We start from the raw sequence: 25,860 nt of genomic DNA, 5'->3' as shown, positions 1-25,860 counted from the left end.
CAAACCCCACCCGCTCAAAATTTGGACTTGGAAGATTTTTCCACCCTCGCAGAATTTACAAACCCCACCTGCTCGGAATTTGGCACTTGGAAATTATGAAATCCCGCCCTCCTAGAATTTGGACTTGGAAGATTTTTCCTCCCTCACAGAAATTGCAAACCCAACCCACATGAAAATTGCACTTGGAAGACTTTTTCGCACTCGCGGAAATCACAAAACTCCACCCGCGGGTAATTCAGCACTTGAGAGATTTTTTTGCCCTTCCAAAAATCACTAACCCCATCAGCTCGGAATTTGGGACTCGAGATATTTTTTTCCCCCTCATGGAAATTTTACAAAACCCCACTCGCCCAAAATTTGGCACTCGGGAGATTTTTCTGCCCTGGCAGAAATTTCTACAAAACCCCTCCCTCCCACCTAGAATTTGGCACTCGGGAGATTTTTCTGCCCTGGCGGAAATTGCAAACCCCACCCGCCAGGAATTTGGCACCTGGGAGATTTTTACGCCCTTGCAAAAATTGCAAACCCCACCCGCCGGGAATTTGGCACTTGGGAGATTTTTTTGCCCTCGCAGAAATTTTCACAAAACCCCATTCGCCCGGAATGTGGTACTTGGGAGATTTTTCCGCCCCGGCAAAAATTGCAAAACCCCACCCACTGAGAATTCGGCACTTGGGAGATTTCTTCGCCCTCACAAAAATTTTCACAAAACCCCACCGGCTCAAAATTTGGCACTTAGGAGAGTTTTCCCACCCTCACAAAAAATTGCAAATGCCACCCGCCCAAAATTTGGCACTTGGAAGATTTTCCCGCACTCGCACAAATTGCAAACCCCACCTGCCGAGAATTTGGCACCTGAGAGATTGTTACGAGCTCACAAGAAAAAACCTTGCAAACCCCACCCCCACCCAAAATTTGGCACTTGGGAGATTTTCTCGCCCTCATGCAAATTACAAATCCCACCCGCCTCAGAGTCAAAAAAGGTTTTACGAATCGAGGCGACAGAGGGCCGAATCTCAGTGGATCGTGGCAGCAAGGCCACTCTGCCACTTACAATACCCCATTGCTTATTTAAGACGTCTGCAAAAGATTCTTCTCGCCAACCGCTCGAAGTTAATATCCAAGGTTGCTCCAACAGGCTAGTGCGCCAATCGGAGATGGCCAATGACACGGGCCTCTAGGAGTGCAAGAGCACCCCTACTGCGGGTCACGATGCAGTTGGAGAGAGATATGCACTGCATCTAGCGTGGATTCTGACTTAGAGGCATTTAGTCATAATCTGACACATAGTAGCTTCGTGCCACTAGCTTTTCAACCAAGTGCGATGACCAAATGTGTGAATCAATGGTTCCTCTCGTACTAAGTTGAATTACTATCATGGCACAGATCATCAGTAGGGTAAAACTAACTTGTCTCATTATGGTCTAAAACCAGCTCACGTTCCCTATTGGTGGTGAAAAATCCAACACTTGGTGAATTATGCTTCACAATGATAGGAAGAGCCGACATCAAAGGATCAAAAAGCAATGTCACTATAAACGCTTGGCTGCCACAAGCAAGTTATCCCTGTGGTAACTTTTTTGACACCTCTAGCTTCAAATTTTGAAAGTCTAAAGGATCAATAGGCCACGCTTTCACGGTTTATATTCATACTAAAAATCAAAATCAAATGAACTTTAACCCTTTTGTTCCACACGAGATTTCTGTTCTTGTTGAGCTCATCTTAGGACACCTGTGTTATCTTTTAACAGATGTGCCACCCCAGCCAAACTCCCCACCTGACAATGTCTTCCGCCCAAATCGGCACGCCTAGACGCACCTTAAGGCCAAAAACAGGGGCATTGCCCTGTCTCCGCCTCACAAAATAATTAAAATAACATTAAAAGTAGTGGTATTTCACTTGCGCCCGAAAGCTCCCACTTATTCTACACCTCTCAAGTCATTTCAAAAAGTCAGACTAGAGTCAATCTCAACAGGGTCTTCTTTCCCCGCTGATTCCACCAAGCCCATTCCCTTGGCTATGGTTTTGCTAGATAGTAGATAGGGACAGTGGGAATCTCGTTAATCCATTCATGCGCATCACTAATTAGATGACAATGCATTTTGCTACCTTAAGAGAGTCATAGTTACTCCCATCGTTTACCCGCGCTTGGTTGAATTTCTTCACTTTGACATTCAGAGCACTGGGCAGAAATCACATTGTGTCAGCATCCGCAGGGACCATCGCAATGCTTTATTTTAATTAAACAGTCAGATTCCCCTTGTCTGTACCAGTTCTGAGTCGACTATTCGCCGCCTAGGGAAAGCCCTCCGAAGGGGGCATCCTGCGTCCGTCACCCGATCGGCAAGCGACGGCCCACCCTCGCCGCGGGAGCAGCTCGGGCAGGCCACCAACTTCCCTTACCTACATTTTTCTATTGACCAGAGGCTATTCACCTTGGAGACCTGATGCAGTTATGAGTATGATTGGACGTGAATGCTACTCAGTCCTCTAGATTTTCAAGGGCTGCCAAAGGTGCACCAGACACCGTGGGACGTGCGGTGCTCTTCCAACCGTTGGACCCTATCTTCGGTTGAACCAATTTTATGGTGGGCAGGCTGTTAAAAAGAAAAGATAACTCTTCCCGGGGCCCCCACTGACGTCTCAAGATTTCCTAACATTGCCATCTGCCGCCATGTCTCGGTTCAGGAATATTAACCCGATTCCCTTTCGATGATCGTGCAAAGTGCACCCTTGAAATAGGGTTTCCCCATCTCTTAAGATCGACTAACCCATTTCCAAGTGCTGTTCACATGGAACCTTTCCCCACTTAAGTCTTCAAAGTTCTCATTTGAATATTTGCTACTACCACCAAGATCTGCACCGGGGGCCGGTCCACCCAGGCTCACGCCCAAGGTTTCACAACAACCCCCACATCCTCCTACTCATCAGAGCCTGGCACTTGCCCCGACGACCGAGTATAGGTTGTGCACTTTAGTGCCATCCATTTTCAGGGCTAGTTGATTCGGCGCCTGTATTTAGCCTTGGACAAAATTTACCACCCGATTAGGGTTGCATTCCCAAACAACCTGATTCACCGACAGCACCTCATAGTGCGATAGGGTCTGGGCCCGACAGGGCTCTCACCCTCTCCAGTGCCCCCTTCTAGGGGACTTGGGCCTAGTCCATCACTAAGGATGCTTCTACAAACTATAATTCGATAGGCGCGGTTGTTGATTTTCATGCTGGGCTCTTCCCGGTTTGCTCGCCGTTACTAGGGGAATCCTGGTAAGTTTCTTTTCCTCCACTTATTGATATGCTTAAACTCAGTGGGTACTCATGCCTGACTTGGGGATGTGGTAAAGATGCAGCAATGCCCACACTGCGGTGGGCCACTAAGCCTAGAATAAAGTTCCTCGCGAGGAATTGTTCGATTGATGCAAACCAACGCCGGCCTTTGCAAGCCAGTGCTCGTCGCGATGGATCGACGGACCTCGTGCTCATTTCAGTCAATCGCGTGCCACTTGCAGACACGGACGGCCATCTCTGCTCCTTACTAGGGAGGGAAAAATTTTGTAGTGCGATGCCCAAGCAGACGTGCCCTTGGCTGAGGCCTCGGGGGCAACTTGCGTTCAAAGACTTGATGATTCACAAAATTCTGTAATTCACACTAAGTATCGCATTTTGCTACATTCTTCATCATGGCGAGAGCTGAGATATCCATTGCCAAGACTCATGATTTTGTTTTGTTTTTGTCTTTCAGCAACCCAAGCACACAAGGCATTGGCTCACGCTTCATTCTTTGGATTTCTAAGGTGCGCGATGCACCTGTGTGTTGGGTGTTGACACATTCTGAACCCCGAGCACCCAATGGGTGCGACGAGGAACGCTGTGGTGTGTCCTCAGCCCATCACCTTGCAAAGGTGGGAGGTGACGCATGGGAGAGCCATGTCAGTGGATGGGGCCCCTGCCTAGCAAATCATGTGAGTGCACCCATCCTAAACATAGAACGCTACGAGCGACGAGTCAACACACCTGGGCAAGGCAACGGGGGGTTGTGGTAGTCCTGACTTGCCGTCGTCAAAATGATGGATCCCTGGCATAGCAACACACACATGATCAGACCATGAAATCTCAACAGGGGATGAGGCCCGAACCCCCTCTGAACTGCAATCGAGCAGAGACCTCTCGCTCCAATGCGAACGTCATTCGAAGGCACCTATCCTAATCCATATTGCATCCGAGTCTCTTCTTCACCCTGCGAGGAATCCACGCTTTCGATCATGGGCATTCGATGTGACCCTCAACCTCGACGGCACTGGACTCGTAGCTTGGCGCCAAAATGGTGTCGGAACTGCGACCTAGCCAATTAAGGCCAAGAACACGCCGTCGGCATAAGGGACGTGAGGGCTAGTGCACACCCAAAAGGCAGACTGACCGTGACGACCCAAGGTCCAACTATGAGCTTTTTAACTGCAAAAACTTAAATATACGCTATTGGAGCTGGAATTACCATGGCTGCTAGCACCATACTTGCCCTCCAATGGATCCTCATTAAGGGATTTAAATTGTACTCATTCCAATTACCAGACTCGATGAGCCCAGTATTGTTATTTATTGTCACTACCTCCCCGTGTTAGGATTGGGTAATTTGCGCGCTTGCTGCCTTCCTTGGATGTGGTAGCCATTTCTAAGGCTCCCTCTCTGAAATAGAACCCTAATTTTCCATCACCCGTGACCACCATGGTAGGCCTCTATCCTACCATCGAAAGTTGATAGGGTAGAAATTTGAATTAAGCTTCACCAACACAAAGGCCGTGCAATCTGTCGAGTTATCATGAATCACCAGAATAGTGGGCGAGCTTACACCAACCTTTTATCTAATAAATACATCTCTTCTGAGAGTTGGAATTTGGTGCATGTATTAGCTCTAGAATTACTACAGTTATCCAAGTAGTAAAGTACCATCAAAGAAACTATAACTGATTTAATGAGCCATCCACAGTTTCACAGTCTGAAATAATTCATACTTAGACATGCATGGCTTAATCTTTGAGACAAGCATATGACTACTGGCAGGATTGACCAGGTAGCTTCTAACAACAAGGGGACCCCCAAGACCTTCTACAGCCAAGGGATGCCCGCCATGATGGGAAACCAAAATTTGCATTCGCTCCGTCATGCATCCAAATATAATCCACCGTACAAGCAACAAGAATGACGTTCACAGCACATGTAGGACTCGCAACGCTCAAAGATTTCACACAAGAGGAAAGTGTCCCATCGTCGATCAGAGAGGGTCGAACAAGGAGCCTCGATTCATAAGCACCTGGGAAGAACATCCCGTACGGAACCCTTTACCCTCAAAATTGCTATCGCCACTACTCAAAAAGAAGCCTTGAGTCTATACAAGATGCACCGTGCACGTAGCCACCTCAATTGTAAGGCCACTCAGAGACATCCATTTCCCATGCATATGCCTCCTACATGCCTATTGAGGTGCACCCGCACAGAAAAAATCCTTCTTGATCACAACAAACATTTTCCCATGATGAAGAGCTAGTTGCCGAAGTGCCAACGGAGACCATCGTGCTGAAGAGTGAAGGGCTGTGTGAGTCAAAAACATGGCTGGTTATGCAATTGGTGAGGGCATCACTGTGCACGTGACCACCTCAATTATAAGGCCTCTCAAGGGCATCATGTATAACACCCCCTCTGCACATTTATAGGTGATGAGAGCCTGCCCGCATACACAGACATGTCTAACCTCTGGAAAATATCTCCTTTCCTAGCACAATCTCACTAACCATTCCCTGTGACACGTGATCTGCTAGCACAGGTACAAAAAAGTTCCTATGGGTGAACACTCACACTAGCATTGTCGGACAAGCTTCAATCTCATGCACATGCACATACCAAAGAACTGCAATGCGAGGGAACCACCTGCGAGCACCCACATCTCAGCAAAAAGCATTTGTGCAATTTCCTCCCCTAGACAGACATGTTGGGCCTGCACTTGTCAGAGCATTGCAAAGATGAGCGCTCTGGTTCGTAGGAGCTCGAGAAGAACATCTCGTACAAAACCCGTTCCCCTAAAATGCTCGAATCACAAATGCTCGCAGTAGAGTCATAATGAAAAGATGTACACCATGCACACGACCGAGTAAGGACACTCAGAGACATCCATTTCCAAGGCTCTCTTTAGGGGGGAGCTAAAGAAGAGTATCTCCCATAGAACCCATGAGCCACAGCCGTTCAAATCACACAGGGCAGGACAAGGCATGGAGAGTTTTCGCATCCAAACAAAAATTATTGGTAATACTCTATGCTTCTACTAGCCCAGACCACAAAGGCTGTCATGATAGTGCCATGCACATCTGTAGGATAAAATAGTGAAGAGGCGAGCACGCATCGAGAACACACTAGTGAATAAATTATGTGGCAACCAAACCTTTCGCCATCCCCCCTCTCAATCCCAAGGCTCTGCCAATCATCAAAAACTTATGGTGGAGAGTGGACCCTTGATGAAATTATCGACATCAAGCAATGCACCTGTGCAACCATCTCTTTCCTTCTTGCCATCCGAGAAGGATAAAAATGCAATGATAGAATGTGCCAATGAGAGAGAGCCCTTGGCTAAAAGATACATCTCCATACACACTCAGTAACAAGCGCATCTTAGAATCGAACACCAAATCTGCAGTGTGTTGCAAGCCATGCAGACACCTACATATAGGGTATATCCAACAAAACAAAGTGACAAGTAATTCCCACCAGCTCTACCACTGCGATTACCGAATGGGATATACTCACCACCATAGATTAATGACCATCATTACCGTCTCGGAATAGATACAAGCACATCGAGGTTCATTCGATCAACTGGATGAATTTCACCTTGAAGGGGCCCAATCCAAAAGTTCTAGAGGTCATCTCCTGGAACTGTCAAGAACAAGGCCCATCTTACATGCAAACTCTGCTACTGCACAACCATAGGTTGCAATTAAAGAGAAATTGCAAGGCTGTCACAATGGCCCGAGGCCAATGCTCTGACTAAGTCAATTTTCTCTTGCAATCACCATGCCTTCGTTCATAGAGAGATCTCCCCATTCACTAGTGATGTGATGCACAATCCAAATGCTAGATGTGAGCTCACCCATGAAAGGCCACTTTCCAAGGCATCCCCCAATGACACATTGGAACAAACACTGTCAAACCATTCCCAATGTTGTGCCGATTGAGTTGGCACAGAGGCGACCTTGGGGAGCTCCCGTGTAGCAATCAGGATGTGCTTTCGTACCCATCTCTCACAAAGACCAATGTTAGCTATGAACAAATTTGGAATCCAAGGGCTCACATCCATCGATATCGTCAGCACTGGGTCTATATACAAAGGCCACGGAGAGGTTCTGAGAATAGAAGCCCCCCTTGCTCGCTCGCACAAAAATCCCAAATTCTAGACACAAGCTCCTGCCCTTAGCATCGCTCTCCAGATCATTGCAATGAGACTTTGGAATGAAAACTGCTGTTGAACAACTCCCGAAATTGTGTCAATGGAGTGAGAAAGAAGAGCAACTTTGGGAAGAGGCGCATAGCAAACGGGTTGCTCCTTCATTCTGCTCTTATATACAGATCCGATGTTGCTGATTTCATTTGGAATTCGAGGTTGCATTCGTCCTTGCCCACACGAGCAATGGCTCTTCTGATCGAATGGCCATGGGGAGCTTCCAATAACAAAGGCTCCCTTGTCACTCGTGATGCACAGCCCAACTGCTAGACGATGACTCGCCCTTCAGATCGCTGCCCAGGCAACCACCACAACGGCACCATTGGAACGACAACCATTGTCGAACCATTCCAAAAATTTTGTGCCAAAGAAGTTGTTGCGAAGAGAATGACTCTAGGGAGAGAGCACTCGCATAGCAAAATCGATATGGCTTCATGGCCCTTCACATAGAAATGATGTTGGTGCCAATATTCGAAATCCGAATAACGTGTCTTTCTCGAAAACCAGCACCGATTCTATTGGGGAGGGTTGCCGAGAGCTTTTTTTATCAAAGCCTCCCATTGTAGCTATGATAGGCGGGAAAATTTTTTTGCTATTGTGCCAAGCACCCACCTCATGGCTAGAGACAAGGGCTTGCCATTAGATCAACTTCAAAATCGCAGAACAAACGTAGTGTAGAATGGCAACCGCTGCCAAGTCTCTTTCGTAATTGTGTCGGTCGAGTGATCGAAGAAGGTGATCTAAGAGAGGGTCCAAGTGTAGGCATTCATTAGGGAATTCGTGCCGATGGCATAAATTTATGCAATACCCGAGCAACACTGGACGAAGGTGCTAGATGAGGGCTCCCATTTTAGATCGAGTTTTAAAATCACCAAAAAGACGTGGTGAGGGATAGCAACAACTGCCAAACCTTTTCTCTAAAATTGCGCCAGTTGAGTGACAAGAAAACATGATCTAAAGGAGAGTCCAGGAATAGCACCCTCGAGGGTGGGCTTCATGCCCCTCTAATTGATTCAACGTTGGTGTCCACCGTTTCAAAATTTGACATATCCATCCACCCTGACAGCGGCGTTGAATCAATGAGGGGGGCACGGGAGAGGCATGTGGCAACCACCTCTCCCATTGTAGCCATGATAGGCATGCAAAAAAATTTTCTATTGCGCTAAAGCACCCACCTCATCGCTATAGACAAGGGCTCACCATTAGATCAACTTCAAAATCATAGAACAGATGCGGTGTAGAATGGCAACCGCTGCCAAGTCTCTTCTGTAATTGCATCGGTCGAGTGATCGAAGAAGTTGATCTAAGAGAGGGTCCAAGCATAGCCATTCATTGGGGGATTCGTGCCGATGGCATAAATTTATGCAACACCCGAGCAACACCGGACAGAGGTGCTAGACGAGGGCTCCCATTTTAGATCAAGTTTTAAAATCACCAAGTAGACGCAGTGAGGGCTAGCGACCACTGCCAAACCTTTTTTCAAAATTACGCCAGGTGAGTGACAAGAAAATATGATCTAAAGTAGAGTCTAGGTATAGCACCCACGAGGGTGGGCTTCATGCCCCTCTAATTGATTCAACGTCGGTGTCCACCATATCAAAATCTGACATATCCATCCGCCCTAACAACGGCATTGAATCAATGAGCGGGGCATGGGAGAAGCTCGTAGCAAACTACCTCTCCCATTGTAGCCACAATAGGCATGCAAAAAATTTTGCTAGAGTGCCAAGCACCCACCTCATGGCTAAAGACAAGGGCTCACCATTAGATCAACTTTGAAATTGTAGAATAGACGCGGTGTAGAATGGCAACCGCTGCCAAGTCTCTTTCGTAATTGTGTTGGTTGAGTGATCAATGAAGGTGATCTAAGAGAGGGTCCAAGCATAGGCATTTGTTGGGGGATTCATGCCGATGGCATAAATTTATGCAATACCTGAGCAACACTGGATGGAGGTGCTAGACGAGGGCTCTTGTTTTAGATCAAGTTTTAAAATCACCAAGTAGACGCGGTGAGGGCTAGCAACTGCTGCCAAACCTTTTTCCGAAATTGTGCCAGCTGAGTGACAAGAAAGCATGATCTAAAGGGGAGTCCAAGAATAGCACCCTCGAGGGTGGGCTTCATGCCCCTCTAATTGATTCAACATCGATGTCCACCATTTCAAAATCTGACATATCCATCCGCCCTGACATTGGCATTGAATCAATGAGGGTGGCATGGGAGAGACTCGTGGAAACCACCTCTCCCATTGTAGCCGTGATAGGCATGCAAAAAATTTAGCTAGAGCACCAAGCACCCACCTCATAGCTATAGACAAGGGCTCGCCATTAGATCAACTTCGAAATCACAAAACAGACGTGGTGTATAATGCCAACCGCTGCCAAGTCTCTTCTGTAATTGAGTCGATCGAGTGATTGAAGATGGTGATCTAAGAGAGGATCCAAGCCTAGGCATTCGTTGGGGGATTCGTGCCGATGGCATAAATTTATGCAAAACCCAAGCAACACCGAACGGAGGTGCTAGACGAGGGCTCCCGTTTTCAATCAAGTTTTAAAATCACCAAGTAGACACAGTGAGTGCTGGCAAGCACTGCCAAACCTTTCTCTGAAATTGCATAAACTGAGTGATAAGACAACATGATCTAAAGGAGTGTCCAAGAATAGCACCCTCAAGGGTGGGCTTCATGCCCCTCTAATTGATTCAACGTCGGCATCCACCGTTTCAAAATCTGACATATCCATCTGGCCTGACAGCGGCGTTGAATCAATGAGGGGGGCACGGGAGAGGCTCGCGGCAACCACCTCTCCCATTGTAGCCGTGATAGGCATGCAAAAAATTTTACTAGAGTGCCAAGCACCCACCTCATGGCTAGAGACAAGGGCTCACGATTAGATCAACTTTGAAATTGCAGAACAGACACGGTGTAGAATGGCAACCACTGCCAAGTCTCTTCCATAATTGCGTCGATCTAGTGATCAAAGAAGGTGATCTAAGAGAGGGTCCAAGCGTAGTCATTCATTGGGGGATTCGCGCCGATGAAAAAAATTTATGCAATACCCAAGAAACACCGGACGGAGGTGCTAGACGAGGGCTCCCGTTTTAGATCAAGTTTTAAAATCACCAAGTAGACGCGGTGAGGGCTGGCAACCGCTGACAAACCTTTTTCTGAAATTGTGCCAGCTGAGTGACAAGAAAACATGATCTAAAGGAGAGTCTAGGAATATCAGCCTCAATGGTGAGCTTCATGCCCCTCTAATTGATTCAATGTCAGCGTCCACCATTTCAAAATCTGACATATCCATCCGCCTTGATAGCGGTGTTGAATCAATGAGGGGGGCACGGGAGTGGCTTGTGACAACCACCTCTCCAATTGTATCTATGATAGGCATGCAAAAAATTTTGCTAGAGGACCAAGCACCCACCTCATGGCTAGAGACAAGTGCTCACTATTAGATCAACTTCGAAATCGCAGAACAGACGTGGTGTAGAATGGCAACCGCTGCTAAGTCTTTGCCGTAGTTGCGTCGGTCGAGTGATCGAAGAAGGTGATCTAAGAGAGGGTCCAAGTGTAGGCATTCATTGGGGGATTCATGCCGATGGCATAAATTTATACAATACCCGAGCAACTTCGGACGGAGGTGCTAGACGAGTGCTCCCGTTTTAGATCAAGTTTTAAAATCGCCAAGTAGACGCAGTGAGGACTGGCAACCGCTGCCAAACCTTTTTCCAAAATTGCACCAGCTAAGTGAAAAGAAAACATGATCTAAAGGAGAGTCAAGGAATAGCACATCAAGGGTGGGCTTGATGCCCCTCTAATTGATTCAACATCAGCGTCCACTATTTTTAAATCTGACATATCCATCCGCCTTGACACCAGCATTGAATCAATGAGAGGGGCATGGGAGAGGCTCGTGGAAACCACCTCTCCTATATAAGCTATTAGTGCAAGGCTCGCTCTACATTAGAAATTAGCAAACACATCGACAACTACCTTAAAAATCCAAATCCTTGAAAATTCTGACCAAACAACCATTCACGACACAATTATTTATGAGGTCGGCAGAGGAGAAAAAGACTGTCATCAGTTAGGAGATGTGAGTTCATGGAGCCAAGGGACTGAAATGGTCATCATGCTCTTCGGATCAACTGGATGAATTTCACCTTGAAGGGGCCCAATCCAAAAGTTTTGTAGGTCATCTCCTAGAACTCTCAAGAACAAGGCCCATCTTTACATGCAAACTCTGCTACTGTGCAAACATAGGTTGCAATTAAAGAGAAATTGCAAGGCCGTCACAATGGCCCGAGGCCAATGGCTCAGACTAAGTCAATTTTTTCTTGCAATCACCATGCCACCGTTCACAGAGAGATCTCCCCATTCACTTGTGACACAATGCACAATCCAAGTGTGAGACACGAGCTTTCCCTTGAAAGAAACACCACTTTCCAAGACATCCCCTGATGACACATTGGAATGACAACCGTTTTTGAACCATTCCCAATGTTGTGCCGATCGAGTTAGCACAGAGGCGACCTTAGGGAGCTCCCGCGTAGCAATCAGGATGTGCTTTCGTGCCCATCTCTCGAAAAAACCAATGTTAGCTATGAAAAAATTTGGAATCCAAGGGCTCGTATCCATCGATATCATTGCCACTGGGTCTATATACAAAGGCCACGGAGAGGTTCTGATAAGAGAAGCTACCCTGCTCGCTCGCACAAACATCCCAAATTCTAGACACAAGCTCCCGCCCTTAGCATCACTCTCCAGATCACCGCAATGACACATTGGAATGACAACTACTATCGAACAACTCCCAAAATTGTGGCAATGGAGTGAGAAAGAAGAGAAACTTTGGGGAGTCGCACATAGCAAATGGGCTACTACTGCTTCATTCCACTCTTATATAGATCCGACATCGTTGATTTCATTTGGAATCCGAGGTTGCATTCATCCTTGCTCACACAAGCAATGGCTCTTCTAATCGAATGGCCATAGGGATCTTCCGATAACAAAGGCTCCCTTGTCACTCGTGATGCGTAGCCCAACTGCTAGACGATGGCTCGCCCTTCAGATCACTGCCCAGGCAACCACCACAACGGCACCATTGGAACGACAACCGCTGCCAAACCATTCTAAAAACTTTGTGCCAAAGAAGTTGTTGCGTAGAGAATGACTCTAGGGAGAGAGCCCTCGTATAGCAAAATTGGGATGGCTTCATGACCCTCCTAATAGAAATGATGCTGGTGCCAATATTCCAAATTCGAATAACGTGTCTTTTGCAAACACCAGAACTGATTCTATTAGGGAGGGTCACCAAGAGCTTTTGTTATCAAAGCTCCCATTGTAGCTGCAATAGGCACATAAAAAATTGCTAGAGCCCCAAGCACCCACCTCATGGCTAGACAAGGGCTCGCCATTAGATCAACTTCAAAATTGCTGAACAGACGCGCTGTGGAATGGCAACCATTGCCAAGCCTCTTTTGTAATTGCGTCGGTCGAGTGATTGAAGAAGGTGATCTAAGAGAGAGTCCAAGGCTAGGGATTCATTGGGAGATTCACGCCGATAGCAAAAATTTATGCAATACCCAAGCAAGACCGCACGGAGGTGCTAGACAAGGGCTCCCATTTTAGATCAGGTTTTAAAATCACCAAGTAGACGCGGTGAGGGCTGGCAACGACTACCAAACCTTTTTCTGAAATTGTGCCAGCTGAGTGACAACAAAACAAGATCTAAAGGAGAGTCCAGGAATACCACCTCGAGCGTGGGCTTCATGCCCCTCTAATTGATTCAATGTCGGCATCCACCGTTTCAAAATCCGACATATCCATCCGCCCTGACACCGGCATTGAATCAATGAGGGGGGCACAGGAGAGGCTCACAGAAACCACCTCTCCCATTGTAGCCACAATAGGCATGCAAAAAATTTCTCGAGCCCCAAGCACCCACGTCATGGCTGGACAAGGGCTCGCCATTAGTAGATCAACTTCGAAATCATGGAACAGACACGATGTAGAATGGCAATCGCTGCCAAGTCTCTTCCATAATTGCGTCGGTCAAGTGATCGAGGAAGGTGATCTAAGAGAGGGTCCAAGGGTAGGCATTCATTGGGGGATTCACGCTGATAGCAAAAATTTATGCAATACCCGAGCAACACTGGACGGAGGTGCTAGACAAGGGCTCCCATTTTAGATCAAGTTTTAAAATTACCAAGTAGACGCAGTGAGGGTTGGCATCCGCTGCCAAACCTTTTTTCAAAATTGTGCCAGTTGAGGGACAAGAAAACATGATCTAAAGGAGAGTCTAGGAATAGCACCCTCGAGGGTGGGCTTCATGCCCCTCTAATTTATTCAACGTCGGCATCCACCGTTTCAAAATCTAACATATCCATCCGCCCTCACAGCGGTGTTGAATCAATGAGGGGGGCATGGGAGAGGCTCGTGGCAACCACCTCTCCCATTGTAGCCGTGATAGGCATGCAAAAAAATTTTCTAGAGCACCAAGCACCTACCTCATGGCTATAGACTAGGGCTCGCCATTAGATTAACTTCGAAATCGTAGAACAGACACAGTGTAGAATGGCAACCACTGCCAAATCTCTTCTGTAATTGCGTCGGTCAAGTGATTGAAGAAGGTGATCTAAGAGAGCATCCAAGAATAGGCATTCGTTGGGGGATTCATGCCAATGGAAAAAATTTATGCAATACCCGAGCAACATCGGACGGAGGTGCTAGATGAGGGCTCCCATTTTAGATCAAGTTTTAAAATCACCAATTAGACGCGGTGAGGGCTGGCGACTGCTGCCAAACCTTTTTTCAAAATTGTGCCAGCTGAGTTACAAGAAAACATGATCTAAAGCAGAGTCCAGGAATAGCAACCTCGAGGGTGCTCTTCATGCCCCTCTAATTGATTCAACGTCGGCGTCCACCGTTCCAAAATCTGACATATCCATCTGCCCTGACAGTGGCGTTGAATCAATGAGGTGAGCACGGGAGAGGCTCGTGGCAACCACCTCTCCCATTGTAGCCATGATAGGCATGCAAAAAATTTTGCTAGAGCGCCAAGCACCCACCTCATGGCTAGAGACAAGGGCTCGCCATTAGATCAACTTCAAAATCGCAGAACAGACGCGGTGTAGAATGGTAACCGCTGCCAAGTCTCTTCTGTAGTTGTGTCGGTTGAGTGATCGAAGAAGGTGATCTAAGAGAGGGTCCAAACATAGGCATTCATTGGGGGATTCATGCCGATGGCATAAATTTATGCAATACCCGAGCAACACTAGACAGAGGTGCTAGACGAGGGCTCCTATTTTAGATCAAGTTTTAAAATCACCAAGTAGACACGGTGAGGGCTGGCAACCACTGCCAAACCTTTTTTTAAAATTGCGCCAGCTGAGTGACAAGAAAACATGATCTAAAGGAGAGTTGAGGAATAGCACATCGAGGGTGGGCTTCATGCCCCTCTAATTGAATCAATGAGAGGGGCACGGGAGAGGCTCGCGACAACCACCTCTCCTATATAAGCTATTAGTGTGAGGCTTGCTCTGCATTAGAAATTAGCGAACACACTAACAACTGCCTTAAAAATCCAAATCCTTGAAAATTCTGACCAAACAGCCATTCACGACCCAATTTTTTATGAGGTCAGGAGAGGAGCAAAAGATTGTCATCGGTTAGGAGATGTGAGTTCATGGATCCAAGGGACTGAAATGGTCATCGAGCTCATCCGATCAACTGGATGAATTTCACCTTGAAGGGGGCCCAATGCAAAAGTTTCGGAAGTCATCTCCTGGAACTCTCAACAACAAGGCCCATCTTACATGTAAAATCTGCTACTGCGCAAACATAGGTTGCAATTAAAGAGAAATTGCGAGGGCATCACAATGGCCCGAGGCCAATGCTCCGACTAAGTCAAATTTCTCTTGCAATCACCATGCCGCCGTTCATAGAGACATCTCCCCATTCACTTGTGACGATGCACAATCCAAGTGCTAGACACGAGCTCACCCTTGAAAGGCTGTGTTCCAAGACATCCCGATGACACATTGGAACGAAAACCACTGTCGAACCATTCCCAATGTTGTACTGATCGAGTTGGCATAGAGGTGATCTTAGGGAGCTCTCGCGTATCGATCGGGAAGTGCTTTCATACCCATCTCTCACAAAAACCAATGTTAGCTGAACAATTTTAGAATCCAAGGCTCTTATCCATCGATATCATCGGCACTGGGTCTATATTCAAAGGCCATGGAGAGCTTCCGATAAGAGAAGCTCCCCTGCTCACTTGCACAAACATCCCCAAATGCTAGATGCAAGCTCCTGCCCTTAGCATCGCTCTCCAGATCACCGCAATGACACATTTGAATGACAACCGCTGTCAAACAACTCCCAAATTTGTGCCGATAGAGTGAGAAAGAAGAGCCAGATCGGGTCGGCCAGCATGGCTCGGCCACCATTTTTTGTCGAGAGCTTTCGATATTAAAGCTCCCATGTAGCCATGATAAGTACACCATGATAAATTGCTAGAGTGCCAAGAACCCATAGTAAATTGCCATTATACCAAGCAACGCAAGAGTGCTAGACAAGGGCTCACATTTAGATGAACGAACCTAAAGAGTCGACTTTGTTAGAGTACTTGGTGGGCCAACCTGGCAGGGTGACTTGATGATCCAACTTAAAGGGTCAACTTGGTGAGAGTACTTGGTAGGCCAACTTGGTGGAGCGACTTGATGAATGAACTTAGAGAGTCAACTTTGTGAGAGTACTTAGTGGGGTGACTTGATGAACAAACCTAAAGAGTCAACCTGGTGAGAGTACTTGGTGGGCCGACCTGGCGGGGTGACTTGATGAGAAAACTTAAAGAGTTGACTTTGTGAGAGTACTTGGTGGGGTGACTTGGCAGGGTGACTTGATGAACGAACTTAAAGAGTCGACCTTGTGGGTCGACTTGGCAGAGTGACTTCATGAACAAACTTAAAGAGTCCACTTGGTGGGCCGAACTTGCAGGGTGACTTGATGAATGAACTTAAAGAGTCGACTTGGTGAGAGTAATTTGTAGGCTAACCTGGCGGGGTGACTTGATGAATGAACTTAAAGAGTCAACTTGGTGGGGTGACTTGATGAACGCACTTGAAGGGTCGACTTGGTGGGGTGACTCTATGAACGGACCTAAAGAGTTGACTTGGTGAGAGTACTTGGTGGGGTGAGCTGATGAACAGACTTAAAGAATCAACTTGGTGGGAGTACTTGGTTGGCCGAACTGGTGGGGTGACTTGATGAACGGACATAAAGAGTCAACTTGGTGAGAGTACTTGTACTTTTTCTAGTCACTTGATGAATGGACTTAAAGAGTCAAATTGGTGGGGTCACTTGATGAAAGGACTTAAAGACTTGACTTGCTGAGAGTACTTGGTGGGGTGACTTGATGAAAGATCTTGAAGGGTCGACTTAGTTGGGTGACTTGGTCAACGAACCTGAAGAGTTGACTCGGTGAGAGCACTTGGTGGGGTGACTTGATGAACAAACTCAAAGAGTCGACTTGGTGAGAGTACTTGGTGGCTCGACTTGATGATCAGACTCAAAGAGTCCACTTGGTGAGAGTACTTGGCGGGGTGAACTGATGAACGGACTTAAAGAGTCGACTTGGTGGGCCAACCTGGTGGGGTGACTTGATGAAGGGACATAAAGAGTTGACTTGGTGAGAGTACTTGTTCTGGTGACTTGATGAACGGACTTAAACAGTCAACTTGGTGGGGTGACTTGATGAAAGGACTTAAAGAGTCAACTTGGTGAGAGTACTTGGTGGGGTGACTTGATGAACGCACTTAAAGAATCGACTTGGTTAGAGTACTTGGTGGGGTAACTTGATGAACGAACTCAAAGAGTCAACTTGGTGAGAGTACTTGGTGGGGTGACTTGATGAACACACTTAAAGAATCGACTTGGTTAGAGTACTTGGTGGGGTAACTTGATGAACGAACTCAAAGAGTCAACTTGGTGAGAGTACTTGGTGGCTTGACTTGATGAGCAGACTTAAAGAGTCAACTTGGTGAGAGTACTTGGCGGGGTGAACTGATGAACGAACTTAAAGAGTCAACTTGCTGGGAGTACTTGGTGGGTTGACCTGCTCGGGTGACTTGATGAACGGACTTAAAGAGTCGACTTGGTTAGAGTACTTGTTCTGGTGACTTGATGAACGGACTTGAAGAGTCGACTCGGTGGGGTGACTTGATGAAAGGACTTAAAGAGTCGACTTGGTGAGAGTACTTGGTTGGGCAACTTGATGAACGGACTTAAAGGGTCAACTTGGCGGGGTGACTTGATCAACACACTTGAAGGGTCGAGTTGTTGGGGTGACTTGATGAACGGACCTAAAGAGTTGACCGAGTGAGAGTACTTGGTGGGATGACTTGATGAAAAAAGTTAAAGAGTCAACTTGCTGAGAGTACTTGGTCTAGTGACTTGATGAACGCACTTGAAGAATCGACTTGGTTAGAGTAATTGGTGGGGTGACTTGATGAATGAACTTAAAGAGTCGACTTGGTGGGCCGACCTGGCGGGGTGACTTGATGAACAAACTTAGAGAGTCGACTTGGTGAGAGTAATTGGTGACTTGGTGGGCTGACCTGGCCAAGTGACTTGATGAACGAACTTAAAGAGTCAACTTGGTGGGCCGACCTGGCGGGGTGACTTGATGAATGAACCTAAAGAGTCAACTTGGTGAGAGTACTTGGTGGGCAGACATAGTGGGGTGATTTGATGAATGAACTTAAAGAGTCAACTTGGTGAGAGTACTTGGTGGGGTGACTTGATGAATGAACCTAAAGAGATGACTTGGTGGGCCGACCTAGCAGGGTGACTTGATGAACGAACTTAAAGAGTCGACTTGGTTGGCCGACCTAGCAGGGTGACTTGATGAACAAACTTAAAGAGTCGACTTGGTGAGAGTACTTGGTGGGCCGACCTGGCAAGGTGACTTGATGAACTAACTTAAAGAGTCGACTTGGTGAGAGTACTCGGTGGGCTGACCTGGTCACGTGACTTGATGAATGAACTTAAAGAGTCGACTTGGTGGGCCGACTTGGCTGGGTGACTTGATGAATGAACTTAAAGAGTCGACTTAGTGGGCCGACCTGGCAGGGTGACTTGGTGAGAGTACTTGGTGGGCTGACCTGGCAAGGTGACTCGATGAACGAACTTAGAGAGTCAACTTTGCGAGAGTACTTGGTGGGTTGAACTGGCGGGGTAAGTTGATGAACAAACTTAAAGAGTCGACTTGGTGAGAGAACTTGGTCAGCCGAGCTAGTGGGGTGAATTGATAAACGAACCTAAAGAGTCAACTTTGTGAGAGTACTTGGTGGGCCAACCTGGCTGGGTGACTTGATGACCGAGCTTAAAGGGTCGACTTGGTGAGGGTACATGGTGGGTCGACCTGGCATAGTGACTTGATGAACGAACTTAGAGAGTCGATATTGTGAGTGTACTTGGTGGGGAGACTTGATGAACAAACCTAAAGAGTCGACCTGGTGAGAGTACTTGGTGGGCCGACCTGGCGGGGTGACTTGATGAGCAAACTTGAAGAGTCGACTTGGTGAGAGTACTTGGTGGGCTGACCTGGCAGGGTTATTTGATGAACAAACTTAAAGAGTTGACCTTGTGGGCCGACATGGCAGAGTGACTTCATGAACGAACTTAAAGAGTCCACTTGGTTGGCCGACCTAGCGAGGTGACTTGATGAACGAACTTGGTGAGAGTAATTTGTGGGCTAACCTGGCGGGGTGACTTGATGAATTATCTTAAAGAGTCGACTTGGTGGGGTGACTTGATGAACACACTTGAAGGATCGACTTGGTGGGGTGACTCTATGAACGGACCTAAAGAGTTGACTTGGTGAGAGCACTTGGTGGGGTGACTTGATGAACAGACTCAAAGAGTCGACTTGGTGAGAGTACTTGGTGGCTCGACTTAATGAGCGCACTTGAAGAATCGACTTGGTTAGAGTACTTGGTGGGATGACTTGATGAATAGACTCAAAGAGTCTGGCTTGACCTGATGAGAAAACTTAAAGAGTCCACTTTGTGAGAGTACTTGGCAGGGTGAACTGATGAATGGACTTAAAGAATCGACTTGGTGGGAGTACTTTGTTGGCCGAATTGGTGGGGTGACTTGATGAACGTACATAAAGAGTCGACTTGGTTAGAGTACTTGTACTTGTTCTGGTGACTTGATGAACAGACTTAAAGAGTCAACTTGGTGGGGTGACTTGACTAAAGGACTTAAAGAGTCGACTTGGTGAGAGTACTTGGTTGGGTGACTTGATGAACGCACTTGAAGAATTGACTTGGTTAGAGTACTTGGTGGAGCGACTTGATGAACAAACTTAAAGAGTCGACTTGGAGAGAGTACTCGGTGGGCTGACCTAGTCACATGACTTGATGAACGAACTTAAAGTGTTGACTTGGTGGGCCAACTTGGCTAGGTGACTTGATGAACAAACTTAAAGAGTTGACTTGGTGGGTCAAACTAGCAGGGTGACTTGTTGAGAGTACTTGGTGGGCTGACCCAGCAGGGTGACTTGATGAACGAACTTAGATAGTCGACTTTGTGAGAGTACTTGGTGGGTCAAACTGGTGGGGTGACTTGATGAATGAACTTAAAGAGTTGACTTGGTGAGAGAACTTGGTGGGCCAATCTGGCAGTTTGAATTGATGAACGAACCTAAAGAGTCGACTTTGTGAGAGTACTTGGTGGGCCGACCTGGCGAGGTGACTTGATGACCAAACTTTAAGGGTCGACTTGGTGAGAGTACTTGGCAGGCTGACTTGGTGGAGCAACTTGATGAACGAACTTAAAGAGTCAACTTGGTGAGAGTACTTGGTGGGGTGACTTGATGAACAAGCCTAAAGAGTCGACTTGGTGAGAGTACTCGGTGGGCTAACCTAGCGGGGTGACTTGGTGATCAAACTTAAAGAGTCGACTTGGTGAGAGTACTTGGTGGGCTGACCTGGCGGGTTGCCTTGATGAACGAACTTAAAGAGTCGACTTGGTGGGCTGACTTGGTAGAGTGATTCATCAATGAACTTAAAGAGTCCACTTGGTGGGCCGACCTGGCGGGGTGACTTGATGAATGAACTTAAAGAGTCGACTTGGTGAGAGTAATTTTTGGGCTGACCTAGCGGGGTGACTTGATGAATAAACTTAAAGAGTCGACTTGTTGGAGTGACTTGATGAATGCACTTGAAGGTTTGACTTGGTGGGGTGACTCTATGAACGGACCTAAAGAGTTGACTTGGTGAGAGTACTTGGTGGGGTGACTTGATGAACAGACTTAAAGAGTCGACTTGGTGAGAGTACTTGGTGGGGTGACTTGATGAGCGCACTTGAAGAATTGACTTGGTTAGAGTACTTGGTGGGGTGACTTGATGAACAGACTCAAAGATTCGACTTGCTGAGAGTACTTGGTTACTCGACTTGATGAGCAGAATTAAAGAGTCCACTTGGTGAGAGTACTTAGCGGGGTGAACTGATGAACAGACTTAAAGAATCATCTTGGTGGGAGTACTACGTGGCTCGACTTGATGAGAAGACTCAAAGAGTCCACTTGGTGAGAGTACTTGGTGGGGTGAACTGATGAACAGATTTAAAGAGTTGACTTGGTGGGCCAACCTGGTGGGGTGACTTGATGAAGGGACATAAAGAGTCGACTTGGTGAGAGTAGTTGTTTTGGTGACTTGATGAACAAACTTAAACAGTCGACTTGGTGGGGTGACTTGATGAAAGGACTTAAAGAGTTGACTTGGTGAGAGTACTTGGTGGGGTGACTTGATGAACGCACTTGAAGAATCAACTTGGTTAAAGTACTTAGTGGGGTGACTTGATGAACGGACTCAAAGAGTCGACTTGGTTAGAGTACTTGGTGGCTTGACTTGATGAGAAGACTTAAAGAGTCAACTTGGTGAGAGTACTTGGCGGGGTGAACTGATGAACGGACTTAAAGAGTTGACTTGCTGGGAGTACTTGGTAGGTCGACCTGGTGGGGTGACTTGATGAACAGACTTAAAGAGTTGACTTAGTTAGAGTACTTGTTCTGGTGACTTGATGAATGGACTTGAAGAGTCGACTTGGTGGGGTGACTTGATGAAAGGTCTTAAAGAGTTGACTTGGTGAGAGTAGTTGGTGGGGCAACTTGATGAACGGACTTAAAGGGTCGACTTGGCAGGGTGACTTGATCAACGCACTTTAAGTGTCAAGTTGGTGGGTGACTTGATGAACAGACCTAAAGAGTTGACCTGGTGAGAGTACTTGGTGGGGTGACTTGATGAACAGAGTTAAAGATCCGACTTGGTGAGAGTACTTGGTCAGGTGACTTGATGAACGCACTTGAAGAATCGACTTGGTTAGAGTACTTGGTGGGGTGACTTGATGAACGAAATTAAAGAGTCGACTTGGTGGGCTAACCTGGCAGGGTGACTTGATGAATGAACTTAGAGAGTCGACTTGGTGAGAGTACTTGGTGACTTGGTGGGCCGACCTGGCTGGGTTACTTGATGAACAAACTTAAAGAGTCCACTTGGTGGGTCGAACTGGTGGGGTGACTTGATGAATGAACCTAAAGAGTCGACTTGGTGAGAGTACTGTGTGGGCAGACATAGCGGGGTGAGTTGATGAACGAACTTAAAGAGTCGACTTGATGAGAGTACTTGGTGGGGTGACTTGATGAACAAACCTAAAGAGTCAACTTGGTGGGCCGACCTGGCAGGGTGACTTGATGAACGAACTTAAAGAGTCAACTTTGTGGGCCGACCTGGCAGGGTGACTTGATGAACAAACTTAAAGGGTCAACTTGGTGAGAGTACTTGGTGGGCTAACCTGGCAAGGTGACTTGATGGACTAACTTAAAGATGCGACTTGGTGAGAGTACTAGGTGGGCTAACCTACTCACGTGACTTGATAAATGAACTTAAAGAGTCGACTTGGTTGGCCAACTTGGCCAGGTGACTTGATGAATGAACTTAAAGAGTCCACTTGGTGGACCGACCTGGCGGGGTGACTTGGTGAGAGTACTTGGTGGGTTGAGCTGGCAGGGTGACTTGATGAATGAACTTAGAGAGTCAATTTTTTGAGAGTACTTGGTGGGTCAAACTGGCGGGGTGACTTGATGAACTAACTTAAAGATTCGATTTGGTGAGAGAACATGGTGGGCCGAGCTGGCAGGGTGAATTGATGAATGAACCTAAAGAGTCAACTTTGTCAGAGTACTTTGTGGGCCGAACTGGCTGGGTGACTTGATGACAGAACTTAAAGGGTCGACCTGGTGAGAGTACTTGGTGGGCCGACCTGGCGGAGTGACTTGATGAATGAACTTAGAGAGTCGACATTGTGAGAGTACTTGGTGGGGTGACTTGATGAACAAACCTAAAGAGTCGACCTGGTGAGAGTACTTGGTGGGCCAACCTGGCGGAGTGACTTGATGAGCAAACTTGAAGAGTCGACTTGGTGAGAGTACCTGGTGGGCTGACCTGGCAGGGTGACTTAATGAATGAACTTAAAGAGTCAACCTTGTGGGCTGACTTGGCAGAGTGACTTCATTAACGAACTTAAAGAGTCCACTTGGTGGGCCGACCTGGTGGGGTGACTTGATGAACGAACTTAAAGAGTCGACTTGGTGAGAGTAATTTGTGGGTTAACCTGGCAGGGTGACTTGATGAATTAACTTATAGAGTCAAATTGGTGGGGTGACTTGATGAACACACTTCAAGGGTCGACTTGGTGGGTTAACACTATGAACGGACCTAAAGAGTTCACTTGGTGATAGCACTTGGTGGGGTGAATTGATGAACAGACTCAAAGAGTCAACTTGGTGAGAGTACTTGGTGGCTCGACTTGATGAGCGCACTTCACGAATTGACTTGGTCAGAGTACTTGGTGGGGTGACTTGATGAACAGACTCAAAGAGTCGACTTGCTGAGAGTACTTGGTGGCTCGACTTGATGAGCAGACTTAAAGAGTCCACTTGGTGAGAGTACTTGGCGGGGTGAACTAATGAACGGACTTAAAGAATCAACTTGGTGGGAGTACTTGGTTGGCCGAACTGGTGGGGTGACTTGATGAACGGACATAAAGAGTCGACTTGGTGAGAGTACCTATACTTGTTCTGGTAACTTGATGAATAGACTTAAAGAGTCGACTTGGTGGGGTGACTTGATGAAAGGACTTAAAGACTCAACTTGGTGAGAGTACTTGGTCAGGTGACTTGATGAACGCACTTGAAGAATTGACTTGGTTAGAGTACTTGATGGGGCGACTTGATGAACGAACTTAAACATTCGACTTGGTGGGCCGACCTGGCGAGGTGACTTGATGAACGAACTTAGAGAGTCAACTTGGTGAGAGTACTTGGTGACTTGGTGAGCCGACCTGGCTGGGTGACTTGATGAACAAACTTAAAGAGTCCACTTGGTGGGCCGACCTGGCGGGGTGACTTGATGAATGAACCTAAAGAGTCAACTTGGTGAGAGTACTTGGTGGGCAGACATAGCGGGGTGATTTGATGAGAAAACTTAAGGAGTTGACTTGGTGAGAGTACTTGGTGGGGTGACTTGATTAATGAACCTAAAGAGTCGACTTGGTGGCCCGACCTGGAAAATTGACTTGATGAACAAACTTAAAGATTCGACTTGTTTGGCCAACCTGTCAGGGTGAATTGATGAACAAACTTAAAGAGTCAACTTTGTGAGAGTATTTGACGGACCGACCTGGCGGAGCGACTTGATGAATGAGCTTAAAGAGTGGACTTGGTGAGAGTACTTGGTGGGGTGACTTGATGAACAAACCTAAAGAATCGACTTGGTGAGAGTACTCGGTGGGCCGACCTGGCAGGGTGACTTGGTGAGCAAACTTAAAGTGTTGACTTAGTGGGCTGCCTTGGCAGGGTGACTTGATGAACAAACTTAAAGAGTCAACTTGGTGGGCCGACTTGGCAGAGTGACTTCATGAACGAACTTAAAGAGTCCACCTGGTGGGCCGACCCTGCGGGGTGACTTGATGAACAAACTTAAAGAGTCGACTTGGTGAGAGTACTTGGCGGGCTGACCTGGCGGGGTGACTTGATGAATGAACTTAAAGAGTCAACTTGGTGGGGTCACTTGATGAATGCACTTGAAGGGTCAACTTTGTGGGGTGACTCTATGAATGAACCTAAAGAGTTGACTTTGTGAGAGTACTTGGTGGGGTGACTTGATGAATAGACTTAAAGAGTCGACTTGGTGAGAGTACTTGGTGGGGTGACTTGATGAGCGCACTTGAAGAATCGACTTGGTTAGAGTACTTGGTGGGATGACTTGATGAACAGACTCAAAGAGTCAACTTGCTGAGAGTACTTGGTGGCTCAACTTGATGAGCAGACTTAAAGAGTCCACTTTGTAGAGTAATTGGTAGGGTGAACTGATGAACAGACTTAAAGAATCGACTTGGTGGGAGTACTTTGTTGGCCGAACTGGTGGGGTGACTTGATGAACAAAATTAAACGGATGACTTGGTTAGAGGACTTGTTCTGGTGACTTGATGAATGGACTTGAAGAGTCTACTTGGTGGGGTGACTTGATGAAAGGACTTAAAGAGTCGACTTGGTGAGACTACTTGGTGGGGCAACTTGATGAACGGACTTAAAGGGTCGACTTGGCGGGGTGACTTGATGAACGGACCTAAAGAGTTGATTTGGTGAGAGTACTTGGCGGGGTGAACTGATGAATAGACTTAAAGAGTCATCTTGGTGGGCCAACCTGGTGGGGTGACTTGATGAATGGACTTAAAGAGTCGGCTTGGTGGGGTGACTTGATGAAAGGACTTAAAGAGTCGACTTGGTGGGGTGACTTGATGAATGAACTTAAAGGGTCGACTTTGCGGGGTGACTTGATGAATGGACCTAAAGAGTCGACTTGGTGAGAGTACTTGGTGGGCCGACCTGGTTGGGTGACTTCGTGAACGGACTTAAAGAGTCAACTTGGTGGGAGTACTTGGTGGGGTGACTTGACGAACGAACTTCAAGGGTCGACTTAGCGATGTGACTTGATGAACGATCCTAAAGAGTTGACTTGGTGAGAGTACTTCGTGTGGTGACTTGACAAACAGAGTTAAAGAGTCAAATTGGTGAGAGTACTTGGGTGGGGTGACTTGATGAATGCACTTGAAGAGTTGACTTGGTCGGGTGACTTTATGAATAGACTTAAAGAGTTGACCTAGTGAGAGTACTTGGTGGGGTGACTTGATGAACATAGTTAAAGAGTCGACTTGGTGAGAGTACTTGGTCGGGTGACTTAATGAATGCACTTGAAGAATCGACTAGGTTAGAGTACTTGGTGGGGTGACTTGATGAACGAACT

The 25,860-nt window shown here is 47.0% G+C and overlaps 1 non-coding gene and 2 pseudogenes across 1 annotated transcript; all 3 read right to left on the bottom strand.

Moving 5' to 3' along the window:
- Window positions 1-988: 988 nt before the first annotated feature.
- On the bottom strand, window positions 989-3,337 carry LOC149548660 (25S ribosomal RNA; annotated as a pseudogene).
- A 224-nt stretch (window positions 3,338-3,561) lies between these two features.
- Window positions 3,562-3,715, bottom strand: LOC149548659 (5.8S ribosomal RNA). The gene has a single exon (XR_016355001.1). It is a non-coding gene; the product is annotated as a 5.8S ribosomal RNA (ribosomal RNA).
- Window positions 3,716-4,466: 751 nt separating this feature from the next.
- On the bottom strand, window positions 4,467-5,069 carry LOC149548658 (18S ribosomal RNA; annotated as a pseudogene; the record flags this gene model as incomplete).
- Between the last annotated feature and the right edge of the window lie 20,791 nt (window positions 5,070-25,860).

The sequence above is a fragment of the Cupressus sempervirens genome, chromosome 7 (assembly GCF_028749045.1).
Source record: "Cupressus sempervirens isolate cs-2001-9-10 chromosome 7, ASM2874904v1, whole genome shotgun sequence".
In the NCBI taxonomy this organism is placed as follows: domain Eukaryota; kingdom Viridiplantae; phylum Streptophyta; class Pinopsida; order Cupressales; family Cupressaceae; genus Cupressus; species Cupressus sempervirens.
This window is presented reverse-complemented; position numbering and strand designations above follow the sequence as displayed.